This window comes from Hemibagrus wyckioides, linkage group LG04 (assembly GCF_019097595.1).
Source record: "Hemibagrus wyckioides isolate EC202008001 linkage group LG04, SWU_Hwy_1.0, whole genome shotgun sequence".
NCBI lineage: Eukaryota > Metazoa > Chordata > Actinopteri > Siluriformes > Bagridae > Hemibagrus > Hemibagrus wyckioides.
The window spans coordinates 30667227-30692499 of record NC_080713.1 but is presented as its reverse complement, the minus strand read 5'-3'; the positions used below and the strand labels follow the sequence as shown (position 1 = coordinate 30692499).

General features: G+C 37.1%; 1 non-coding gene across 1 annotated transcript; it reads left to right on the top strand.

Moving 5' to 3' along the window:
- Window positions 1-987: 987 nt before the first annotated feature.
- On the top strand, window positions 988-1172 carry LOC131352448 (U2 spliceosomal RNA). Its single transcript, XR_009204508.1, has one exon. It is a non-coding gene; the product is annotated as a U2 spliceosomal RNA (small nuclear RNA).
- The last annotated feature ends 24101 nt before the right edge of the window (window positions 1173-25273 follow it).

The following is a 25273-nucleotide window of genomic DNA, read 5'->3' as shown; positions in this document are numbered from 1 at the left end:
GCAAGAGATAATTTCAGACAGATTACACAGTTTATAAACTATTAGACATGCAGTTATACCACAATTATTTAATTTATGTCACGAGTAAACATTCCTGACAAAAATGAGTCAAACAAAATAGAATTCAACTTAAAATACAATGATACAACATATATAATACATATAACAATGAAGTCCCCTAGCCACTAAGGGTGTGGGATGCACCTACACTACCCTCACACCTGCAATTCTCATGCACACATGCACTCCACATGCACCTGCACCTCTCATGCACTTCCATTTGCACTGAACATCTTCACAAAATGGACTGATAAGATTTACACACAGAGAGCACAACATTCAACTGGCAATAAACAATAAAATTATATCACTGCCTTGTTGACTGAACTATCACTTTAAGTGGACTACAAAGTACCAAGTGCCATATGGCATTAATAGACTGACTCTTAAATCCATTTAACAAATAACAATCATCAGTGATGAGTAAAGGTAAGAGCAGGGCTCTGTTTCCTCCTCATATGCTGTTGATCCTCTGTGTAACTGTGGGATTGTAAATCTTATCTTCTCTATAGCTGGTGTTAGTCCTGTTTCCTGCTCTCTGACCTCAGCATAATAATAGCCTGTGTTTGTATGCTAACAGTGCACAATGAAACAAGTGTCAGCAGGGAAAATGTCATATTTTTATGGCAGGAGAGAGTGATGAGAACTTATACCTAAGTGAAAGTACTGATAATGTCTCTAAATGTTACTTGTTTGAAAGTGAATGTGGGTCAGAATACTGCCTCAAGTGAAAGTAAAAATGAACTACTTCAAACGTACTCATGGATTGTAAAGTAAAAAGTAAATATTTTTAACTGATGACATTAATTTCACAATTTGATGTGAAAAGTAACTTTACAACTTACCTAAAAGAGGAGATGATTTTTATCTTAAAACAACTACACCATTCACCTAAAAACCACCTACAATTAAATTTTAGTAAGTTACATACTTTAAGATAGATTTTGACGTGTAGTATTTATTCTCATCAGTCTAATATCTGATACCTCACCTTTATGAGGACTCTACATTAAAGTGACTTTTAGAGCTGGGAGAGGGAAAGGGGGCTTGCTCTGTCCACTCCACACATCGACCTGGTATTGTAGTACTTCCAGGCTTTTGAGGCCAGTGGTAGCTCAAATGGTTAAGGCTCTGGGTTGTTAATTGGAAGATCAGGGTTCAAGCAAGGCCTTCAACCCCAACACCCCTCCCCCACCCCCACCCCCCATGCTGCATCATGACTGACCCTGTGCTCTAACCCCAACTCTCCAAAGGATTGGATATGTGAAGAAGAAATTTGTCTTCTTCTTCTTTTGGCTTTTCCCTTAGGGGTGGCCACAGCGAATCATCTCTCTCCACCTATCTCTGTCTTCTGCATCCTCAACACTTGCACCCACTAGCTTCATATCCTCATTTATTACATCCATATACCTCCTCTGGCAGCTCCAGGTCTCACCACTGTCCTGTACACCTTCCCCTTGATTCTCGCTGACATTTTTCTATCACACAGAACTCCTGACACCTTTCTCCACCCATTCCAACCTGCCTGCACTCGCTTCTTTACCTCTTTCCCACACTCTCCATTACTCTGGACTGTTGACCCCCAGATACTTAAACTCCTGTACCTTCTTCACCCTGTAATCTTGTGTATATGTGACAAATAACGGCTACTTAAGTTAATGCTGAATAGCCAGTTATGTAATTGATCATGTTAAATAGAGCTAGTGAAGGTTGGCAAATTAAAGAAAAATTTCCTTACTGAAACATTCTACTGAGGTAGGGCTACAATAATTATTTAATCTACTAGTTAAAATGATGAACAGTGAGAGGGTTTGATCCTCAACTCAGGTGAATGAATGGAGTTCAATTTTATTTCAAAATTTATTTCAAGTTTTACATTTTATGCCAAATAATATGTTTGTATATTGGCATATATAATGAGGTGCTCTTAAAAAAAGTTAACAATGCCAACCTCAAACACGGAGTGCCAAACGTATACCAGCACATCACCAGGGGTGAGAGAACACTGGACAACTCCTACACTCAGTTTAAGAACAGCTACAAGGCACAATCACATCCACCGTTTGGGAAATCAGACCATACCTCCATCTACCTTATGCCTAGATATGAACAAATGCTGAAACAGGATGCTCCGGTTCAGAGAGAGTGCGCTCTGCAGTATGCTCTGGTTGAAGCGAATGGAACATGTTTAGGCACAGCTCTGATGATGTTAACATGTTTATGGAAGTGGTTGTGGTATTCATCGGGAAACTGGTGGACGACACAGTTCACAAAACCACCTTCAGAACGTTTCACAAACAGAAACGGTGGTTGGATAAAACCATCCACGATGCTATGAGATCCTGCCACAGGGAACTTGAAGGAAGGCTGAGTCCTACAGCAGATCGGTGAAAGAGGCAAAGTGGCACTACAAGATCAAACTAGAGTCACAGTTTCTGGTGGCTTCAGCAGCCTGTGGCAGGACTAATAACCATCTATACAAAACACCGTCCTCCAGAATACTGAAGGCGGACACTTCTCTGGCAGACGAGCTAAAACCTTTTACATTCACTTCAAGGCTGTAAACAAACACTTCAGCACAGATACACAACAGTGTCAACAAGTATACATTCTTTAGTTGAGCATTTGTGTAAAATAAGAGGATTGTAAACAATAAGAGGGTTCTTATAAACATATATACACTTATATAATAGCAGCAGATGGTTTGAATTAGCAGCATTGAATTGTGTGCAAAAACAGCATGTAAACATGTGAATGAGTGATGCTGTAAACATAGATATATAGTGAATGAGTGTTTTAGTGTGTGTGTGTGTCAGTTCGGTACAGTTCAGTTCAGTTCAATTCTGAAGTATGCTGGACATAGGCCAGGAAGATAGTGAAAGACCTCAGCCATCCCAACACTGGACTCTTTTCTCTGTTGTGTTCAGGGAAGCTTGTCAGCTCCTTGAAAGTGAACACAGAGAGAATGAGGTGGAGTTTTTCCTGCAGCTCATTCAGACCCTCAACCAGGAGAACACCTAGAACCTGGACTTTTTCAGGATTACACCATATCACTCACTACCTCAGCCTGACCTTTACACACTTGCACAACAGTTCAACTGCACTACATGTACATCTTTGCACTTTACTAATATATATATACATACATACATACATACATACACACATATACATACATTTATATATATATATATATATATATATAAAAATAAAAAACATTCTGTATTCATATTAATTATATGAATTATTCCACTCACATCACATCACTATAGTATATACAGATCAAATCAATGTAATCATTGTACTGAGACATGACCTATCTATTTATTTCCCTATTACAGTTTTTCACCATAATTTTCCTGTATGCCCCATATGTTCTATTTTATGTCTTATTCTTTCACAATAGGTTGGAAGATAAAAGATGGTATTTAATTTTTATTGTACAAACATGGTTGACAAAACACCAGACAAAAAAAAAGGAGATCTAGACTCACAAGGTAAGAGAACATGGGCAGTGGCAAAGAAAAGAACATAAGAAAACTGAAGACTACCCTAGGCTGTATTTTAGCAGCTAACCTATCTAGTAGCAACAGCACTAGCTAACGACACTGATCTAAGCTAACCCAAAAATACAGAGGGTGGCACCTGCCCTATAACCTCAGGTATCTAAACCGCTGGCATACCTACATGGTAAACGTAGGTGCGCACACATTCTTACCTGTTCTGAAAACCACATGAGCTAGTAGAACACACAAGGACGACAGGGTTACCAGGGTTAGTAAGTAAGTTTCCCACAGGCTAGCATGAGTAGCAGAGTTAGCAAAGCTAACAAACAATACGCTAACAGAGTTAAAGCAAGACTAGCCAGACTTGGCTAACAGGGATAATTAACGAAGTTAGCAAATTAGCAAACACTAAGCTAGCAGAACAAACACATTTGTTCCAGGACCATACCACAACAATAAGGATAGCAACAACCATTATCATCAAATGAGAACAAAAGAAGAGAACAGCCCCCTCAGGAAACAAAGACAAAAAAAGGAGAAGAGGCTGAGGCTTCACAGAGAGTTGCTTATATTCATCAAACTCCATCTACACTGGTCTGATTCTTGCTCCTGATTTGTCTAAGCTGAGCCGCTTCAGGCAATTGTGATTGGCAGGACCTTCAAATATAGCAGGACAGGAGTAGGAACCAGAAACAGCAGAGGAACAGAGAGAACAAAGGAGGGAGAACCAAATAAGTGCAACTCTGGCATGTAACACATCATACTGTGTATGAGACAAATAAAATATGAAACTGATTTATAAAATAGAAAAGGTAGAAGGAGTGCATTAGTGTTAGTGTGTACGTAATTGTGAAAATATGTGGAGTGTGCAGTCAGATGAAATGAATCAAGCTGAAAATCTGAAAAACTGTGTTAATGTAAACTAAATTCACGTCCTTCAACTTCTTCAATGTTGATCTTATTGTATTAGGTTATATCTCTTTTTGGGTTATTGGTAGAATTACAGCATCAAGGTTATCTGGTGTTACTGGTTTGTGTTAATTATGAGCACATTTTACATACACTATATTGCCAAAAGTATTCGCTCACCTGCCTTGACTCGCATATGAACTTAAGTGACATCCCATTCCTAATCCATAGGGTTCAATACGACGTCGGTCCACCCTTTGCATCTATAACAGCTTCAACTCTTCTGGGAAGGCTGTCCACAAGGTTTAGGAGTGTGTTTATGGGAATTTTTGACCATTCTTCCAGAAGCACATTTGTGAGGTCACACACTGATGTTGGACGAGAAGGCCTGGCTCTCAGTCTCCGCTCTAATTCATCCCAAAGGTGTTCTATGGGGTTGAGGTCAGGACTCTGTGCAGGCCAGTCAAGTTCCTCCACACCAGACTCTGTCATCCATGTCTTTATGGCCCTTGCTTTGTGCACTGGTGCACAGTCATGTTGGAAGAGGAAGGGGCCAGCTCCAAACTGTTCCCACAAAGTTGGGAGCATGGAATTGTCCAAAAATGTCTTGGTATGCTGAAGCATTCAGAGTTCCTTTCACTGGAACTAAGGGGCCAAGCCCAGCTCCTGAAAAACAACCCCACACCATAATCCCCCCTCCACCAAACTTTACACTTGGCACAATGCAGTCAGACAAGTACCGTTCTCCTGGCAACCGCCAAACCCAGACTCGTCCGTCAGATTGCCAGATGGAGAAGCGCGATTGGTCACTCCAGAGAACGCGTCTCCACTGCTCTAGAGTCCAGTGGCGGCGTGCTTTAGACCACTGCATCCGACGCTTTGCATTGCACTTGGTGATGTATGGCTTGGATGCAGCTGCTCGGCCATGGAAACCCATTCCATGAAGCTCTCTGCGCACTGTTCTTGAGCTCATCTGAAGGCCACATGAAGTTTGGAGGTCTGTAGCGATTGACTCTGCAGAAAGTTGGCGACCTCTTCGCACTATGCGCCTCAGCATCCGCTGACCCCGCTCCGTCAGTTTACGTGGCCTACCACTTCGTGGCTGAGTTGCTGTCGTTCCCAAACACTTCCACGTTCTTATAATACAGCTGACAGTTGACTGTGGAATATTTAGGAGCGAGGAAATTTCACGACTGGATTTGTTGCACAGGTGGCATCCTATCACAGTTCCACGCTGGAATTCACTGAGCTCCTGAGAGCGACCCATTCTTTCACAAATGTTTGTAAAAACAGTCTGCATGCCTAGGTGCTTGATTTTATACACCTGTGGCCATGGAAGTGATTGGAACACCTGATTCTGATTATTTGGATGGGTGAGCGAATACTTTTGGCAATATAGTGTACATTCATAAAATAATCTATAAATATGGTACACAGTGCGGATTGGACGAAGACGATAAAACAGCCTAGCGTTTATAAATGCTGTCTTCATAAATGCTCATAAATGCCAGGATATAAAACAGGAAAACAGATCAATCGACTAGACTTATAACATGAATAACCAAACAAAAATAAATAAATAAACGGCTCTGGACATTTCGATTATCCCCAGGATCCATTTCATTCACTGTTTTTTTACACTCACAAAATGGCCAACTCAGGACCCGAGATACAACACTAAAACATTTATCAAATATTAAATTCAATATAAAATGTTTACTTTATAATATGCAGTTAGCATTAAGTTGCTTGGCTTCTCTCCTTCTTTTCTTTTATTTCACATAGTGTCAGCAAGTTCAGCATGCAAGTTCAATGATGAAGATAACTTGATAAAACTTGATAATACCTCATGATAATACTTTGTCCAGTCGGTGGCGCTGTGGCTGACTGGACATATGCAACATGTGAACATTTCTGATGGAACAAGTGAAGTCCATGAGCATGGGACAGATATATATATATATATATATATATATATATATATATACAGATTTAGAAAAAAAAATAAGAGTTCACTGCAAAATTAGTTTCTCTGATTTCACTATTTATTTGTAGGTGTTTCAATAAAATAATTGTTCAATAAAAACATTTTTATTTATTTTGTAAACTACTGACATTTCTCCCAAATTCCAATTAAAAATAGTCATTTAGAGCATTTATTTGCAGAAAATGACAAATGGTCATAAAATAAAAGAACAAATGCAGAATCATGCATAAACATTCATTTTTAAACATTTATTAACTTTGGCAAAGTTTAAAAAATCAGTATTTGATGGAATAACCTTGATTTTCAATCACAGCTTTCATGTGTATTGGTCTGCTCTCCACCAATCTTTCACATTGCTGTTGGGTGACTTTATGTTACTCCTGGTGCAGAAATTGAAGCAGCTCAGCTAGGAATTAACACTTTCTGTGCACTTCACCCCAGCTGAACTTCTTATGAACAGCAGACTTTGAAATTTTAAGGATGGAAGCAACCTGGAGCTTACTGCATCCCTCGGCCAGTAAAGCCAGAATTGTACACTTCTTTTCCACATGCAAAACTTTTCAACTCTTTTGTCATGGTCAACACATTATTATTTGACTTCAGTTACTTTTGAGGTACTATTAGTACTGTTTCTGCTGTCCAGCATCTCTAAACATGGTCTCTTAATTTTTTCCAGATGTATATACACTGGCAAGAAAATGTTTGGAAACGCCTACACACTTATGTATTTATATCTTTTTTTGTATTAAATCAGATGGTTGTAAATGGCTCACAAAATACAAAAAAAAAAAAAAAACAAAATTCATTTTTAGGTTTAAGCACAGAATAACAGTCTAATCAAATTTGCATGCTGAACTTTATTTTCATCTAAAAATGGCTCTTTGAGGCAATGACTCCCTGACAAATCTGTGGCATTCTGTGGATCTATTTTTGCAGATATGCAGTTGTGATTTCCTCCAAGGGCTTCAAGGGCTCATCCCCAACGAACGACCAGGTCAAACAGCGTCAAAAACGTACTCCACATAGTTTGTCTCTAAGGTGACTGGAGAGTTCTTAGTGAACATGTCTGGTCAGTCTGTATGTCCATGCTAAAAATGAATTACATTAATAACTGTACCACTGTTTTAAATAATGAAAATACACATTTCAGTCTGCTCTAGGAGGAACGTTATTTCTCTTCACTGTGTACTGCATCTGCTATATATGGTTGAAGTAACAATAAAGCGTCTTTGACTTTGACTTGACTTCACTCACTGATACAGTAACTGATGTAAATCACTGATGTAAAATGAAAACGAACAGTATTAAAAATATGAATACTATGTATAGTATAAAAGTATGATTTGCATTTTGTTAATGCATTACAGAATTATTTTTGTATATCCATTATGCTAAAACAGGGGTAGGCAGTATCGTTCTGTGCAGCCTGAGCAAGGGATTTTAATCTACTTATATCAGTGAAAAATAAAAGTGCTTACAGGATTTCAAAAGGAAACATTAAACAAATGTAAACATTCTTAGATCGTTTTGGAAACTTGGATTTCACATTACTGTAGTTCACATTACTGTAGTTCACATTACTGTAGTTCACATTACTGTAGTTGGCATTACTGTAGTTCACATTACTGTAGTTCACATTACTGTAGTTGGCATTACTGTAGTTCACATTACTGTAGTTCACATTACTGTAGTTGGCATTACTGTAGTTCACATTACTGTAGTTCACATTACTGTAGTTGGCATTACTGTAGTTCACATTACTGTAGTTCACATTACTGTAGTTGGCATTACTGTAGTTCACATTACTGTAGTTCACATTACTGTAGTTGGCATTACTGTAGTTCACATTACTGTAGTTCACATTACTGTAGTTGGCATTACTGTAGTTCACATTACTGTAGTTCACATTACTGTAGTTGGCATTACTGTAGTTGGCATTACTGTAGTTCACATTACTGTAGTTCACATTACTGTAGTTGGCATTACTGTAGTTCACATTACTGTAGTTCACATTACTGTAGTTGGCATTACTGTAGTTCCCATTACTGTAGTTCACATTACTGTAGTTCACATTACTGTAGTTGGCATTACTGTAGTTCACATTACTGTAGTTCACATTACTGTAGTTGGCATTACTGTAGTTCACATTACTGTAGTTCACATTACTGTAGTTCACATTACTGTAGTTGGCATTACTGTAGTTCACATTACTGTAGTTGGCATTACTGTAGTTCACATTACTGTAGTTCACATTACTGTAGTTCACATTACTGTAGTTCACATTACTGTAGTTGGCATTACTGTAGTTCACATTACTGTAGTTCCCATTACTGTAGTTCACATTACTGTAGTTCACATTACTGTAGTTCCCATTACTGTAGTTCACATTACTGTAGTTCACATTACTGTAGTTGGCATTACTGTAGTTCCCATTACTGTAGTTCACATTACTGTAGTTGGCATTACTGTAGTTGGCATTACTGTAGTTCACATTACTGTAGTTGGCATTACTGTAGTTCACATTACTGTAGTTCACATTACTGTAGTTGGCATTACTGTAGTTCACATTACTGTAGTTCACATTACTGTAGTTGGCATTACTGTAGTTCCCATTACTGTAGTTCACATTACTGTAGTTCACATTACTGTAGTTGGCATTACTGTAGTTGGCATTACTGTAGTTGGCATTACTGTAGTTCACATTACTGTAGTTCCCATTACTGTAGTTCACATTACTGTAGTTGGCATTACTGTAGTTCCCATTACTGTAGTTCACATTACTGTAGTTCACATTACTGTAGTTCCCATTACTGTAGTTCCCATTACTGTAGTTCACATTACTGTAGTTCCCATTACTGTAGTTCACATTACTGTAGTTCACATTACTGTAGTTGGCATTACTGTAGTTCACATTACTGTAGTTCCCATTACTGTAGTTCCCATTACTGTAGTTCACATTACTGTAGTTCACATTACTGTAGTTCACATTACTGTAGTTGGCATTACTGTAGTTCCCATTACTGTAGTTCACATTACTGTAGTTCCCATTACTGTAGTTCACATTACTGTAGTTCACATTACTGTAGTTGGCATTACTGTAGTTCCCATTACTGTAGTTCACATTACTGTAGTTCACATTACTGTAGTTGGCATTACTGTAGTTGGCATTACTGTAGTTGGCATTACTGTAGTTCACATTACTGTAGTTGGCATTACTGTAGTTCACATTACTGTAGTTCACATTACTGTAGTTGGCATTACTGTAGTTCACATTACTGTAGTTGGCATTACTGTAGTTCACATTACTGTAGTTCACATTACTGTAGTTGGCATTACTGTAGTTGGCATTACTGTAGTTCACATTACTGTAGTTGGCATTACTGTAGTTCACATTACTGTAGTTCACATTACTGTAGTTGGCATTACTGTAGTTCACATTACTGTAGTTCACATTACTGTAGTTGGCATTACTGTAGTTCACATTACTGTAGTTGGCATTACTGTAGTTCACATTACTGTAGTTCACATTACTGTAGTTGGCATTACTGTAGTTCACATTACTGTAGTTGGCATTACTGTAGTTCACATTACTGTAGTTCACATTACTGTAGTTGGCATTACTGTAGTTCACATTACTGTAGTTCACATTACTGTAGTTGGCATTACTGTAGTTCACATTACTGTAGTTGGCATTACTGTAGTTCACATTACTGTAGTTCACATTACTGTAGTTGGCATTACTGTAGTTCACATTACTGTAGTTCACATTACTGTAGTTGGCATTACTGTAGTTCACATTACTGTAGTTCACATTACTGTAGTTGGCATTACTGTAGTTCACATTACTGTAGTTCACATTACTGTAGTTGGCATTACTGTAGTTCACATTACTGTAGTTCACATTACTGTAGTTGGCATTACTGTAGTTGGCATTACTGTAGTTCACATTACTGTAGTTGGCATTACTGTAGTTCACATTACTGTAGTTCACATTACTGTAGTTGGCATTACTGTAGTTCACATTACTGTAGTTGGCATTACTGTAGTTGGCATTACTGTAGTTCACATTACTGTAGTTGGCATTACTGTAGTTGGCATTACTGTAGTTCACATTACTGTAGTTGGCATTACTGTAGTTCACATTACTGTAGTTCACATTACTGTAGTTGGCATTACTGTAGTTGGCATTACTGTAGTTCACATTACTGTAGTTGGCATTACTGTAGTTCACATTACTGTAGTTCACATTACTGTAGTTGGCATTACTGTAGTTCACATTACTGTAGTTGGCATTACTGTAGTTCACATTACTGTAGTTGGCATTACTGTAGTTCACATTACTGTAGTTGGCATTACTGTAGTTGGCATTACTGTAGTTCACATTACTGTAGTTGGCATTACTGTAGTTCACATTACTGTAGTTCACATTACTGTAGTTGGCATTACTGTAGTTCACATTACTGTAGTTGGCATTACTGTAGTTGGCATTACTGTAGTTCACATTACTGTAGTTGGCATTACTGTAGTTCACATTACTGTAGTTCACATTACTGTAGTTGGCATTACTGTAGTTCACATTACTGTAGTTGGCATTACTGTAGTTCACATTACTGTAGTTCACATTACTGTAGTTGGCATTACTGTAGTTCACATTACTGTAGTTCACATTACTGTAGTTGGCATTACTGTAGTTCACATTACTGTAGTTGGCATTACTGTAGTTCACATTACTGTAGTTCACATTACTGTAGTTGGCATTACTGTAGTTCACATTACTGTAGTTCACATTACTGTAGTTGGCATTACTGTAGTTGGCATTACTGTAGTTCACATTACTGTAGTTCACATTACTGTAGTTGGCATTACTGTAGTTCACATTACTGTAGTTCACATTACTGTAGTTGGCATTACTGTAGTTCACATTACTGTAGTTGGCATTACTGTAGTTCACATTACTGTAGTTCACATTACTGTAGTTGGCATTACTGTAGTTCACATTACTGTAGTTCACATTACTGTAGTTGGCATTACTGTAGTTCACATTACTGTAGTTCACATTACTGTAGTTGGCATTACTGTAGTTGGCATTACTGTAGTTCACATTACTGTAGTTGGCATTACTGTAGTTCACATTACTGTAGTTCACATTACTGTAGTTCACATTACTGTAGTTCACATTACTGTAGTTGGCATTACTGTAGTTCACATTACTGTAGTTGGCATTACTGTAGTTCACATTACTGTAGTTCACATTACTGTAGTTGGCATTACTGTAGTTCACATTACTGTAGTTCACATTACTGTAGTTGGCATTACTGTAGTTCACATTACTGTAGTTGGCATTACTGTAGTTGGCATTACTGTAGTTCACATTACTGTAGTTGGCATTACTGTAGTTCACATTACTTTAGTTGGCATTACTGTAGTTCACATTACTGTAGTTGGCATTACTGTAGTTCACATTACTGTAGTTCACATTACTGTAGTTGGCATTACTGTAGTTGGCATTACTGTAGTTCACATTACTTTAGTTGGCATTACTGTAGTTCACATTACTGTAGTTGGCATTACTGTAGTTCACATTACTGTAGTTCACATTACTGTAGTTGGCATTACTGTAGTTCACATTACTGTAGTTGGCATTACTGTAGTTCACATTACTGTAGTTCACATTACTGTAGTTGGCATTACTGTAGTTGGCATTACTGTAGTTCACATTACTGTAGTTCACATTACTGTAGTTGGCATTACTGTAGTTCACATTACTGTAGTTGGCATTACTGTAGTTCACATCACTGTAGTTCACATTACTGTAGTTGGCATTACTGTAGTTCACATTACTGTAGTTCACATTACTGTAGTTGGCATTACTGTAGTTCACATTACTGTAGTTGGCATTACTGTAGTTCACATTACTGTAGTTCACATTACTGTAGTTCACATTACTGTAGTTGGCATTACTGTAGTTCACATTACTGTAGTTGGCATTACTGTAGTTCACATTACTGTAGTTCGCATTACTGTAGTTGGCATTACTGTAGTTCACATTACTGTAGTTGGCATTACTGTAGTTCACATTACTGTAGTTCACATTACTGTAGTTGGCATTACTGTAGTTCACATTACTGTAGTTGGCATTACTGTAGTTCACATTACTGTAGTTCACATTACTGTAGTTGGCATTACTGTAGTTCACATTACTGTAGTTCACATTACTGTAGTTGGCATTACTGTAGTTCACATTACTGTAGTTCACATTACTGTAGTTGGCATTTCTGTAGTTCACATTACTGTAGTTGGCATTACTGTAGTTCACATTACTGTAGTTCACATTACTGTAGTTGGCATTACTGTAGTTCACATTACTGTAGTTGGCATTACTGTAGTTCCCATTACTGTAGTTCACATTACTGTAGTTCGCATTACTGTAGTTGGCATTACTGTAGTTCACATTACTGTAGTTGGCATTACTGTAGTTCACATTACTGTAGTTCACATTACTGTAGTTGGCATTACTGTAGTTCACATTACTGTAGTTCACATTACTGTAGTTCGCATTACTGTAGTTGGCATTACTGTAGTTCACATTACTGTAGTTCACATTACTGTAGTTGGCATTACTGTAGTTCACATTACTGTAGTTGGCATTACTGTAGTTCACATTACTGTAGTTCACATTACTGTAGTTGGCATTACTGTAGTTCACATTACTGTAGTTCACATTACTGTAGTTGGCATTACTGTAGTTCACATTACTGTAGTTGGCATTACTGTAGTTCACATTACTGTAGTTCACATTACTGTAGTTGGCATTACTGTAGTTCACATTACTGTAGTTCACATTACTGTAGTTGGCATTACTGTAGTTCACATTACTGTAGTTCACATTACTGTAGTTGGCATTACTGTAGTTCACATTACTGTAGTTGGCATTACTGTAGTTGGCATTACTGTAGTTCACATTACTGTAGTTGGCATTACTGTAGTTCCCATTACTGTAGTTCACATTACTGTAGTTCGCATTACTGTAGTTGGCATTACTGTAGTTCACATTACTGTAGTTGGCATTACTGTAGTTCACATTACTGTAGTTCACATTACTGTAGTTGGCATTACTGTAGTTCACATTACTGTAGTTCACATTACTGTAGTTGGCATTACTGTAGTTCACATTACTGTAGTTCACATTACTGTAGTTGGCATTACTGTAGTTCACATTACTGTAGTTCACATTACTGTAGTTGGCATTACTGTAGTTCACATTACTGTAGTTGGCATTACTGTAGTTCACATTACTGTAGTTCACATTACTGTAGTTGGCATTACTGTAGTTCACATTACTGTAGTTCACATTACTGTAGTTGGCATTACTGTAGTTCACATTACTGTAGTTGGCATTACTGTAGTTCACATTACTGTAGTTCACATTACTGTAGTTGGCATTACTGTAGTTCACATTACTGTAGTTCACATTACTGTAGTTGGCATTACTGTAGTTCACATTACTGTAGTTGGCATTACTGTAGTTCACATTACTGTAGTTCACATTACTGTAGTTGGCATTACTGTAGTTCACATTACTTTAGTTGGCATTACTGTAGTTCACATTACTGTAGTTCACATTACTGTAGTTCACATTACTGTAGTTGGCATTACTGTAGTTCACATTACTGTAGTTCACATTACTGTAGTTGGCATTACTGTAGTTCACATTACTTTAGTTGGCATTACTGTAGTTCACATTACTGTAGTTCACATTACTGTAGTTGGCATTACTGTAGTTCACATTACTGTAGTTCACATTACTGTAGTTGGCATTACTGTAGTTCACATTACTGTAGTTCGCATTACTGTAGTTCACATTACTGTAGTTCACATTACTGTAGTTCACATTACTGTAGTTCGCATGTCACTGCTTATTTTTCTATGTCAAAGTTTTTGTGGAGAAAGACCAACTGGTCAACATGCTCTGACTACAGTACACTTCTCTGTGTGGTAACAATATCTACCTCCTCTTGCTGCTGAAAACCATGAAAACATCAAATCACACTAGTTTTATTTTACAGTAAATTTGTATTAAATACCACATCATGTAACCTGAGGCCAAATTCATCCTATTGAACATTTCTGGTTTTGTTCATAATTATCCAAGTTCAAAAATTAACTAAATGATTATCAGTTTCATTTATTTGTGTTTGTTTACCCATATAAAAAAAAAAGGATGAAAAAGGTCTGATCCTGCTGAGTTGCTCCACAGCCGGTAATTTCAGAGCTTTCTGCGAGGTGAGACTGAGGCTGTGTGCAAAACATCACACGTGGGTCATGCCTGCAAGTCCAGCCATGACATTAATATTGGACGCATTGTCTGTTACAATGACGGGATCTTTTGACTCCACTCACCATTCAGTAACGACCTCCTTTAGTGATGTTCAGTAACGACCTCCTTTAGTGATGTTCAGTAATGACCTCCTTTAGTGATGTTCAGTAACGACCTCCTTTAGTGATGTTCAGTAACGACCTCCTTTAGTGATGTTCAGTAACGACCTCCTTTAGTGACTCTGTGATGTTCTGTCCTGTGTGACTGTCATGCATCGCTCTTGTTTGTAGCACATACGACTTCAGCTTCCACTCAGAAGTTATGAAATGAGCTGTTACAGTTACATACAATTCGGTGGCCCACGATGTCCCAGCGTCGCATGTTAAAGCAACTTCACCACTCTTACTTTTACCTCTATGTACAACTTGGGCAGAGTGATGTCAGTGATGTGTTGTCAGGAGGGTATGAGGAAACGAGGCTCTAGTGTATTCATCATATTACGAAATCCTTCATTCTTTACAACACTGAGAGGTCGCATATCTTTGCAAATGAAGTAAAGTACTGACAGAGTTATTTTAGTTGCATGCGTTGAAGTTGGTGGTAACTTTGGTGCATGAACTTGTTCCAGACAAAAAAAAAGTCCAATAAAAAGTTGATGCTGCAAAAAGTTCTTAAAAACATTGTACCCATAATTCATATTTATTTAAAGTAGGCATTTGTTCACATATAAACATTAATCAACACGCATACACAGAGCAAACAAGCTCAAACATGCCTCCTGGACATGTAAGAACCACCGAGGTTTGTTCTCTCCTGTCACACAAGCACATTTGAGCTTCCATTTACCAAGAAGTTGACCAGACTATCAATGGATGGACAGAAATGGGGAGAGGATATTGAAAATATTCAATCATGTTCTGAAAATGAACAAGATTATTTTTGTGACTGTCACTGTACTAGAATTCAAACTGAGGTGAAGTGTATTAGATTACTGATACCAAGAGTCATTAATAAATAAACTGAAGGGAAAAACCAACACAATTATTTTTATAATATTGTTTTCTACGTTATCAGATTTCACCATCAAACTACTTTTTAAACTTTTTAAGGGGTTTCTAACCACTCAGCTGAATAAAACATACAGACATCAACATAATCATTACATAATTATATTCACTTAAATTCACTTATTCCAAATGGTTGAACATTTATTCTGTCACAAATATTTACATGTAGAATGATGAGCTGTGTCCAGTCAGCAGCAGCGCCACCTACTGGATGAGGTATTATTATAAGGAATGAATCAAACTGTGTAACACTATGTCTTTAAAACACCCCAAATAAAATCAGATTTAGTTTCCTCACATTAAAAAGGATAATGGTTTTAATCTGAATTTAAAAATTTTACATTTGTTGGGAGTTTTGAACTTGCGCAATACACTTGACAAACACAATGTGAATTAAACCTAAATAATTAAAGTCTTAAAGCCAATTTTGTACGTTGTAGTTTTTGTATGTAGGGTTAATATATTTACTGTCTTATCATGTAGTGCAGTGAACAGACACAAGAGTCTGAATGTTTAATACTTACTACTATTCAGGTACATTACACTTCTCATTCATCTCATTCACTTCAATTCAAAACCACATCAGTTTAAAATACCAAAAGCAAGCGAAGCTTCACAAATGTACTACATAGTCATTATAAAAACAGATCAGTCAGTTAGCATATTGTTGGGGTTTAACAACATTTTGACAATCCAGCTGTAATTTATTTTTATTAAACAAACAATGTTCAGTCCTTCATCTGGTTCCATAAACAGATCTACACCCTGAATACATTTCCATATTAATAACACATGTACACAAACTCAGAGTTCTAAATAAGACACAGAATGTGTGGTACTGAAGCTCTTGGTCCAGGACCTGCACACTCACAGGAAGTACAGGAAGTCCTCCAGAGACTTCAGGGGTCAACAATAATGACTGTCTGAATTCCCAGTGCAAGAAAAATGCAATCAGCAAAATCTTTCTCTGATCAATATTACTATGGACTAAAATATATCTGTCCATCATGTAAAGTAATTGTGTCTGTGGAAGTGTATAAACACTTCCATTAACTCTTAAGTGCGTATCCTGGGTCTTTACCAACCTGAGACTAACCCTAACCCTACCATCATTCATCACCCTCCACCTCATTCAGTCTGTAAAGTTAGATATCAATCTTCTTAGTATTCCTTGATCAAGTCATTATAAAAAATATAACAAGAAAATTATAAAATTATAACATATTTCTATAATTGTTGTGTAAAGAGTGTATAGGGTCAGTAGTAGGGCTGGGGATCATTAAAAAAATGAATACCAATAACCGATATCGGTTCCTGAACGATACCTTTCTCAAAACCAATTTTATGAAATCCATTTTAATAAGATTACATTAATAATTACCTCAAACATTTTTTCTTTTTTTAGTTTGTTGACATTTCTAGTGAGTGTGTGAGGCTCCCTTCTGCATTCTTTAAGATCTTTAACTCAGCACAAAAGAACAAAAAATCCCATGTCTGCTTTTAGGAGACAGACAAGCCCAAGGCTGCATTTACACTAGTGTGTGTTTTCATTTCAAACACTTAGCTTAACAGGATCATCATTTCTATCCCCCATTCCCCCTCACTCCACTTTTTCACATTTTTTAATACTTTAGTGAGAACTGACTGGTGCTGCATGCTCATTGGCGCGCTGATGAGACTAACCCCTTGGGTATCGAAATTTGGTACCAAACGACAAGACATTTTTTAATACTGGTATTGAGGCAGTTTGGTCAGTGCCTAAAAAGTATCCAACTCGATACCCAGTCCTAGTCGTTAGTGACCCAAGGCTTGTAACAGTTTATTTATATTTTTCAGTGCAACAATAATTGAATCTCTGACTCCATAAGTATTCCTCATGGTGGCTTCAGGCATAAAACAAAACTTTCTTCCTAAATTAAAATGAATGGATCGTACCAGTGTTTTGTGATCTGTAACAAAAGCATCAGATTTAGTTTACTGTTTCATGACCCTTTAACAGAACACTGCTATTTGGCTTTTTTTTTCTATTTTTGATCAGTAAGGGACATTTAAATGGACTTCCCATAAAATATTAACTGAATCTCAAAATGATTGATTGATTTATTTTTTACAACAGCATACCTGGCACATGTCTCTAAAAAGAAAATTTAAAACTGAACTATCCCCACTTGTTGATGATGAGGAGATAAAAACATTAAAATGAAGTATGTACATAATGTAAAGAAACCTGGAGAAAAAGAGGCTAGTTGTCCGAGAACCAGCAGATCTGTGGTCAGCAATGTCTAGCAGTGATATATCACTATGAAAACTCTATATATATTTATAAACTATAAATGTTTATAATCTACAGCTTTAAACTGTCATCTTTAAAGGAATAATTCACTCAGATGAAATGACAGAATATTGTAACCTGTAATCTTGTCATTACATGTGTGTTTTACATTATAGGCAGCTGAAGACTGTGAGTCTTCCGTCGGTGAGGATGCCATTTCAATCATTGCCTATCTGAAGATCTTACAGAACCAGTACAAGAAGACCCAACCAGATGCTGCAATAGTGGATAAAAAAATCAGACAAACATTTGCTTGGAGGAGAAGGGAAATAAAAAATGGCATTCCTGTTGCTGAAATTCCCTTCCTTAGGACTGCTTCAGATCTTATCCAATGGTTTCAAAGCTGTATGACTTTAAGAAACGTCTCTTGCTGATTTCCACACAATGGCCACTGATTGTTAATTATTTAACTTAAAAAAAAAAAAAAACAATTCTGAAAGCATCAAAAATATTGTCCATATGACTTGTGCATCTTATTTTATTTTATTTTATTTCTTTAGTGAACAGCTTACTTTACAGTAACCCTAGATGTCCTTTGCATGTTCAAGAGTGCATCAAAGAAGCTGTTCATAATGACCATGCTTAAATGCGGCTAAAGTGAAAACATTATTTCTGTGTAGACACGATTTCACAAGTTTTTCACTGGAAAACAAGGCTGTAACTAACAATTCTGATAAATCAATGATTATTAGAACAATTCTTAATAAGGGTATTATAAGAAAGTACTTTATTTGAATTCATCTGTTTTGTTCTGCACAAGGAGGTCACTTTGGCACATGAAGGTCAGTAAATGTTTTGTGGGTTGAAATGCTTAAAGGGAAAGTTCACCTAAAAATGAAAATTCTGTCATTACTCACCTTCATGTTGTTCCAAACCCGTAAGACCTTCATTCATCTTCGGAACACAAATGAAGATATTTTTCATGAAATCCCAGACCTTTCTGCCCCTGCATAGACAGCAAGGGAACTATTATGTTCAAGGCCCAGAAAGGAAGTAAGGACATTGGCAAAATACTCCAAGTGACATCTGTGGTTTAACCTGTAAATTTACAAAGCTACGAGAATATTATTTGTGCACAAAGAAAATAAAAAATAATGACTTTATTCAACAATTTCTTCTCTTCCCATATATATATATATTTTTTTGTGCACAAAGCGTATTCTTGTAGCTTCATAACCATCAGTGGATAAACCACAGATGTCACTTGGACTGTTTTACCGATGTCATCACTTCCTCTCTGGGCCTTAAACGTGGTAGTTCCCTTGCTGTCTATGTAGGGTCAGGTCTGGGATTTCATCTAAAATATCATAATTTGTGTTCTGTAGATGAGTAAAGGTCTTACGGGTCTGGAATAACATGAAGGTGAGTGATTAATAACAGAATTGTCATTTTTGAGTGAACTAAACCTGTCAATCATCCTTTTTTTTAATCATTCCTCTAAAAGGTCGTGTTTAGAGGCAGGGTTATGGCATAGAATACACATTTTGTAAAGTATACCGATTTTGTTTATAGATAAATTCCTATTAGAACATGGAAACCATGTGGGTGATTTTGTTTTATATAATGATAAAAAAAATGTTCTCTTTCTTATCTGCATTGCAGTTATTCCAGGAAATGGGACGAATGCATGCCGTTTCTAGCTAGCATCTCAAATCTGACTCCTGCATCTATAATATGGTTTGTTTTGGGGAAAATATAATAAAAGGGGCAGAATAACGCTACCTGAAAATTACCTGAAAAGCACTAATTTTATTTGTATCTATGCTCTAATGTATTTATTTGTACTATTACTTGTAGGTTTCATTATTTGTTTTTATTTTGTTCATTTTTATGAACCCTGTTAACCCTAAAACTATGATACAAACTGAACAGTGAGTAATTTGAACCATTACACCCCTAATACCTGCTCATTGTCTTTGGGAGCGTCTGTGCCGGGGTCAGGCTTGCTCGTCTCTCTCCTGCATCAACCCTGCTGAGCAGGAGTTCAAAGCTGAGTTCGGCACGTAGCTCCGTTTCTCTCAGATAAACCTGCAGCAAATGAGCACTTTATACCAGATCTCCACTGTGTGTACACTGAAAGAAGATAAATGGAAACCTTTTCTTTGCTCAATCAGAGCAACCCATTATTGTTAACACACATCAGTAATGTTTGTACTTTTTGACCAGATCTTCCAAATTCTCCAGGCCATCAGCAGCCAACAGCACCAGATGCTTTTGGTCAAATCCTTACGCTTGTCCATTTTTCCTGTTTCTAACACATCAACTTTGAGGACTAAATGTTGACCTGCTGCCTAATATATCCCACCCACTAACAGGTGCCATGATGAGGAGATCATCAGCCTTATTCACTTCACCTGGCACTGGTCACAATGTTATGCCTGATCAGTGTGTATATATAAATATGTAAAGAAATAAATCTATTTTTTATATTAAATCGTCAGATGGGATTAGTCAGAGAAGCAACCAAGAAGTCCAGGGTAATGCTCAAATCATGAGGGACTTTTCCCAAATGTATGTCTCTTGGCAATCTTCGAGTGAGATTTCATTTGGCGTGGCCAGATTTGTGGAATATCCGCCATGTTATTGTACGACGAAACATGCATTCACCTATGTGAACCTATGTGTTAACACATCCTTATAAATAAAAATATCAATCAGACCATGAAGGAACAAGTCAAAGATAATCATCTTTAAAATATCAGCTAATGAAAAATCTGCTTATATCATTCTGAACAGCTTACACTCCTCACAGTCATAACTGTGTACTTTTAGTTTTCATTTCATTGTCACACCTGAGTAATGAATAGCATATAATGAATACATGTTTCATGTAATAATCATTTCGTGATTAGTCCTTTCCCTGCATTTTTCTTTTTTTTAATGGTGTTGAAAATGCCAATGTATAGGATAAGAGAGATTCTCCATAACACCCTCTGATGCTCAGACGGACCTCAAAGTTTTCCTGCAGCTCTCTGATTTGGTGTCTCTTGAACTTGCCCTTCTCATCTGCCGCCCTTTTCTGTTCCTCTAATTTCAATTTCTCTTGATACTCAGGGCCTACAAAGTGAAAACATAACCTTTAAAGCACTTGATTGTGTTTGTGATTGTGTTTATGGTAAATTACAGGCAGCTGGGGTTGCCAGAATTTTACAGTGAAAAATACAGTACAACACATAATGCATTACAGTCGCTTTGCCTGGATTTTACTGTCAATAACTTGTTATGATAAATTACTAAGTGAATAAGGTCCACTGTAAACCAAGGCACAAAAATATCATTGTCAGACTAAAGAAATTATTTTTTCATGTACATATTCAGTGTTAAAAACAGTTTGAATTGATCAAATACCTTGTCCAATACTCACAAATTAGTAATGAAATCTTGAAAAAACAGCACATGTCCATATGATGGATAATCCATGGTGAAATAAACAAACATTATGTATCGGGGCTTACTTGCCCTGGGTCAACAAGAGGAATAAGTCACTGAGTCCAGACTTGTGTGAAGACATGGGATAGACTTGGACAAGATGTTGGAGAAACTGGAAGCTACAGCATGTACTGTCACTAGTTCAGCTTGAGGACCTGCATGTTGTCCACTGTGGGCTGATCTGATCCTCTCTGCAGCCAGAAAACATCCACAAAGCACAGGTTAGATTGATGCAGTGTTTGAGCATGATGCCTACACAGAGATAAACAGCCTTCTAGTTGTTCAATAAGTGGCTCAAATATGTTCAACTGTGCTCCAGTGAAATATACATTGATGAAGGCACCCTTTAATATAGTTTTGCAGGTTATGTTTTATAACTGATGGTCTCAGGGAGAAAGTTCTCATTTCAGAAACATTTCATCTGTAAGTCATCATAAGCATTTATTTTGTGTCTGTTGACATGAAGATCAGACACAGTTGCCTCCACTGAAGCAATCAATAATCAAATTTACTACAACACTGACCAGTAACTAGTCAAATGTACAACCACTGACCAATATTTATCCTGGACAAGACCAGTGTCTGATCAAAAGCGGGGGATTTGTAGAACAGGAAAGAGATTGATGAGGTCCATTTCAAGGACAACTGCTGGCAGATGACAGCAACAAAGACTGTAAGAAATATACTGTCTTAATTGAAAGTAAAATCATCTCAAGCATCTCTGCGTAGGCTGTAAACTACAATCAAATGGCTATATTAAATAAATAAATAAATGGCTAAACAAGTGCCTCACCTGGTAGAACACATACCACATACTGTTCTTCAGGCAGTCGAGCTTCAGTTCCAGCTGAAGCCCCTTGCTGCAAATCCTCCCATCTCTCTCTGTATACAAAACAAACACGCTGCTATTAACTAATGTGAGGAGGGAAAAATGCAAGATCTAATACCAGAGTGCGTTGGAATGCTTGAATATGATTGGTGTTGGACAGCAGTTTTGACTGGAATCCTCACTTATCTCAAAGTGAGGATTCCAATCAAAACTGCTGTCCAACACCAATCATATTCAAGCATTCCAACGTTTGTCTCTTTATGGCTTTAAGATGCTGGAGAAAAATGACTTGGTCCATGATGGCCTCAGTGACCTTGTTGTTCTCTTGTGGTTCACCTCCAGTGTCAGCTTCTCTACGCTCAGAGTCAGCTCCTGGCATATAAAAAAATAAACACTACTAAATAAGTGTTTTGTGAACATAAATATGTAAATATGTATATAAAAAAAGACTGCATAATATTCCAGCTGTTTTGTTTTTCTTTCAGGAAGAAGGTCAACTTTGTGGTATATATAAAGTGATATTACTGCCTTGTTGACTGAACTATCACTTTAAGTGGTCTACAAAGTAATAAGGGTCATATGTCATGTGTTAATTTAGGACACAATCCATTAATAGACTGAATCTTAATATCATGAACAAATAACAATTATCATTGATGAGTCCAGGTAAGAGCAGGGCTCTGTTTCCTCCTCATATGCTGTTGATCCTCTGTGTAAGTGTAGGATTGTGAAACATATCTTCTCTATAACCATTGTTAGTGCTGTTTACTGCTCTATGACCACAGTGTAATAACAGCTGATGTTAGCATGCTAACAGTGCACAATGAAACAAGTCTCAGTAGGGAAATGTCACTTCAATGGTATAAGAGAGTGCTAAGAACTTAATACATAAGTGAAGAAGAAAAAGAAGAGGAAGTCCTTATTTTCTTTATCACACACACACACACACACACACACAGCGGGTAAAATAAGTATTGAACACGTCACCATTTTTCTCAGTAAATATATTTCTAGAGCTGCTATTGACATGACATTTTCACCAGACTCATGCAATTCACATTTGCAAAGAAAACAAACCATAGATATCCATAAATTAAATGTGAATAATGTAATAATGTGAAATGACACAGAGAAAAAGTACTGAACACGCTTATGGAAATTTATTGAATACTTTGTGCAAAAGCCTTTGTTGGTGATGGCCGCTTCAAGACGCCTCCTGTATGGAGAAAATACTCACATGCATTGCTCAGCTGTGATTTTGGCTCATTCTTCCTCACAAACAGTCTTCAAATTTTGAAGGTTCCAAGTCTGGGGTTCAAGCCCCAGCTCTGCTTATCTGCCACCATTGGGCTCCTGAGCAATACCCCCAACCCTGCATCATGGCTGACCCTGCACTCTGACCCCAACCCCCAAGGATGTGAAGAAAGAATTTCACTGTGCTGTAATGTTCAGAGAGAGAGAGAGAGAGAGAGAGAGAGAGAGAGCTACATCAAATGTACTGGTTTTGTTTGTTTGTTTGTTTGTGGTTTTTTGCCTTTATTTAAGCAGGAAAGTCCCAAGATTTTAAGATCTCTTCCCCGAGGCAGTCCTGGTCAATATGGTTTTTAGAAAGTTGCACATAAAGGAGCAATTTCACATATAAAAAACAGCAATATGTTTCTTCAAATGTATTCAAATAATAAAGTGTTTCTAGGGTTATGGTATTTTGTAACTCTTAGAACAAGTAAAAACTATTTGTCATATTTTAATATTTTACTTAAGCAGGGCCAGGGGCATTTATCCTCAGGTTTCATACTGTAGTCCAGTGGATTGTCCATCTTGAGCTGTAGAAAGATAGTTACAGCTTATAACTATAAAGTTTAGTATGAGAAGGTCACAGAAGACAATGATTTGAGACTCATCTCATCCATGAGATCATCAAATCATCTTTATGGACCTTGCTTTGGTCACTGGTGTGCAGTAATGTTGGAACAGGACGGGGTCATCCCCAAACTGTTCCCACTAAGTTGGGAGCGTGAAACCCCAGAAAAACAACACCTGAATTTGGGGTGTCCCAAAACTATTGGATATATAATACTGAGGAAAAGACCTTTAAGATTTGTAATGAGTACTTTAATGCAAACATGTAAAGAATAAAAATTACAAGTATTCAATTACAATAATACTTATGTAAAGTATCTGAATTTGCCAAGACATACTCAAGTATAGTAACAAAGCACAATTAATGAAGTATTTTCCATCTCTCCATGTTATCAAACATTTCAAAATACATTAGGTTAATATCAGTGGCGGGGCATACATCTCACACCTAGACCTTCACTGGTGTCCTTCCTGAATTAATCCACCTCTATACCATCATTATGACGCCACGGCAATAGATACTAATCAACTGTTAAATATCAAAGTAAAAAAGAAATTATTCTACATTATTTCACACCTCACAAGGAATAGTCACTTTTATTACAGTACGCCTTGAAAATGTATTTGTAAGGATGTCTGCGACCAAATCGATTTCTGATCCTCAGCCATTGTGAGTTAAAATATATATATTTTATTTAGTTTGTGCTGTTCGCTGCCTCTGACTGCTCCAATTATCCAATCAAAGGACGGGAAATTGCTGACGTAATCATATGCCTGCTAGATGGCCCCAGTGACACCAACTCCAAATCTGATTGGTTAATGGAACAGTTTCATTGCCACTTATTTTAAGCTCCGGGCGCCTGCACTATTGATTCTGAAGGCCTTAAGGCAGATTTCTTTCACCCTGGCAACACATGATGTCATCCACTGTCTGAAATATGATTGGATAAATACTCTTATCATAAATATACACTACT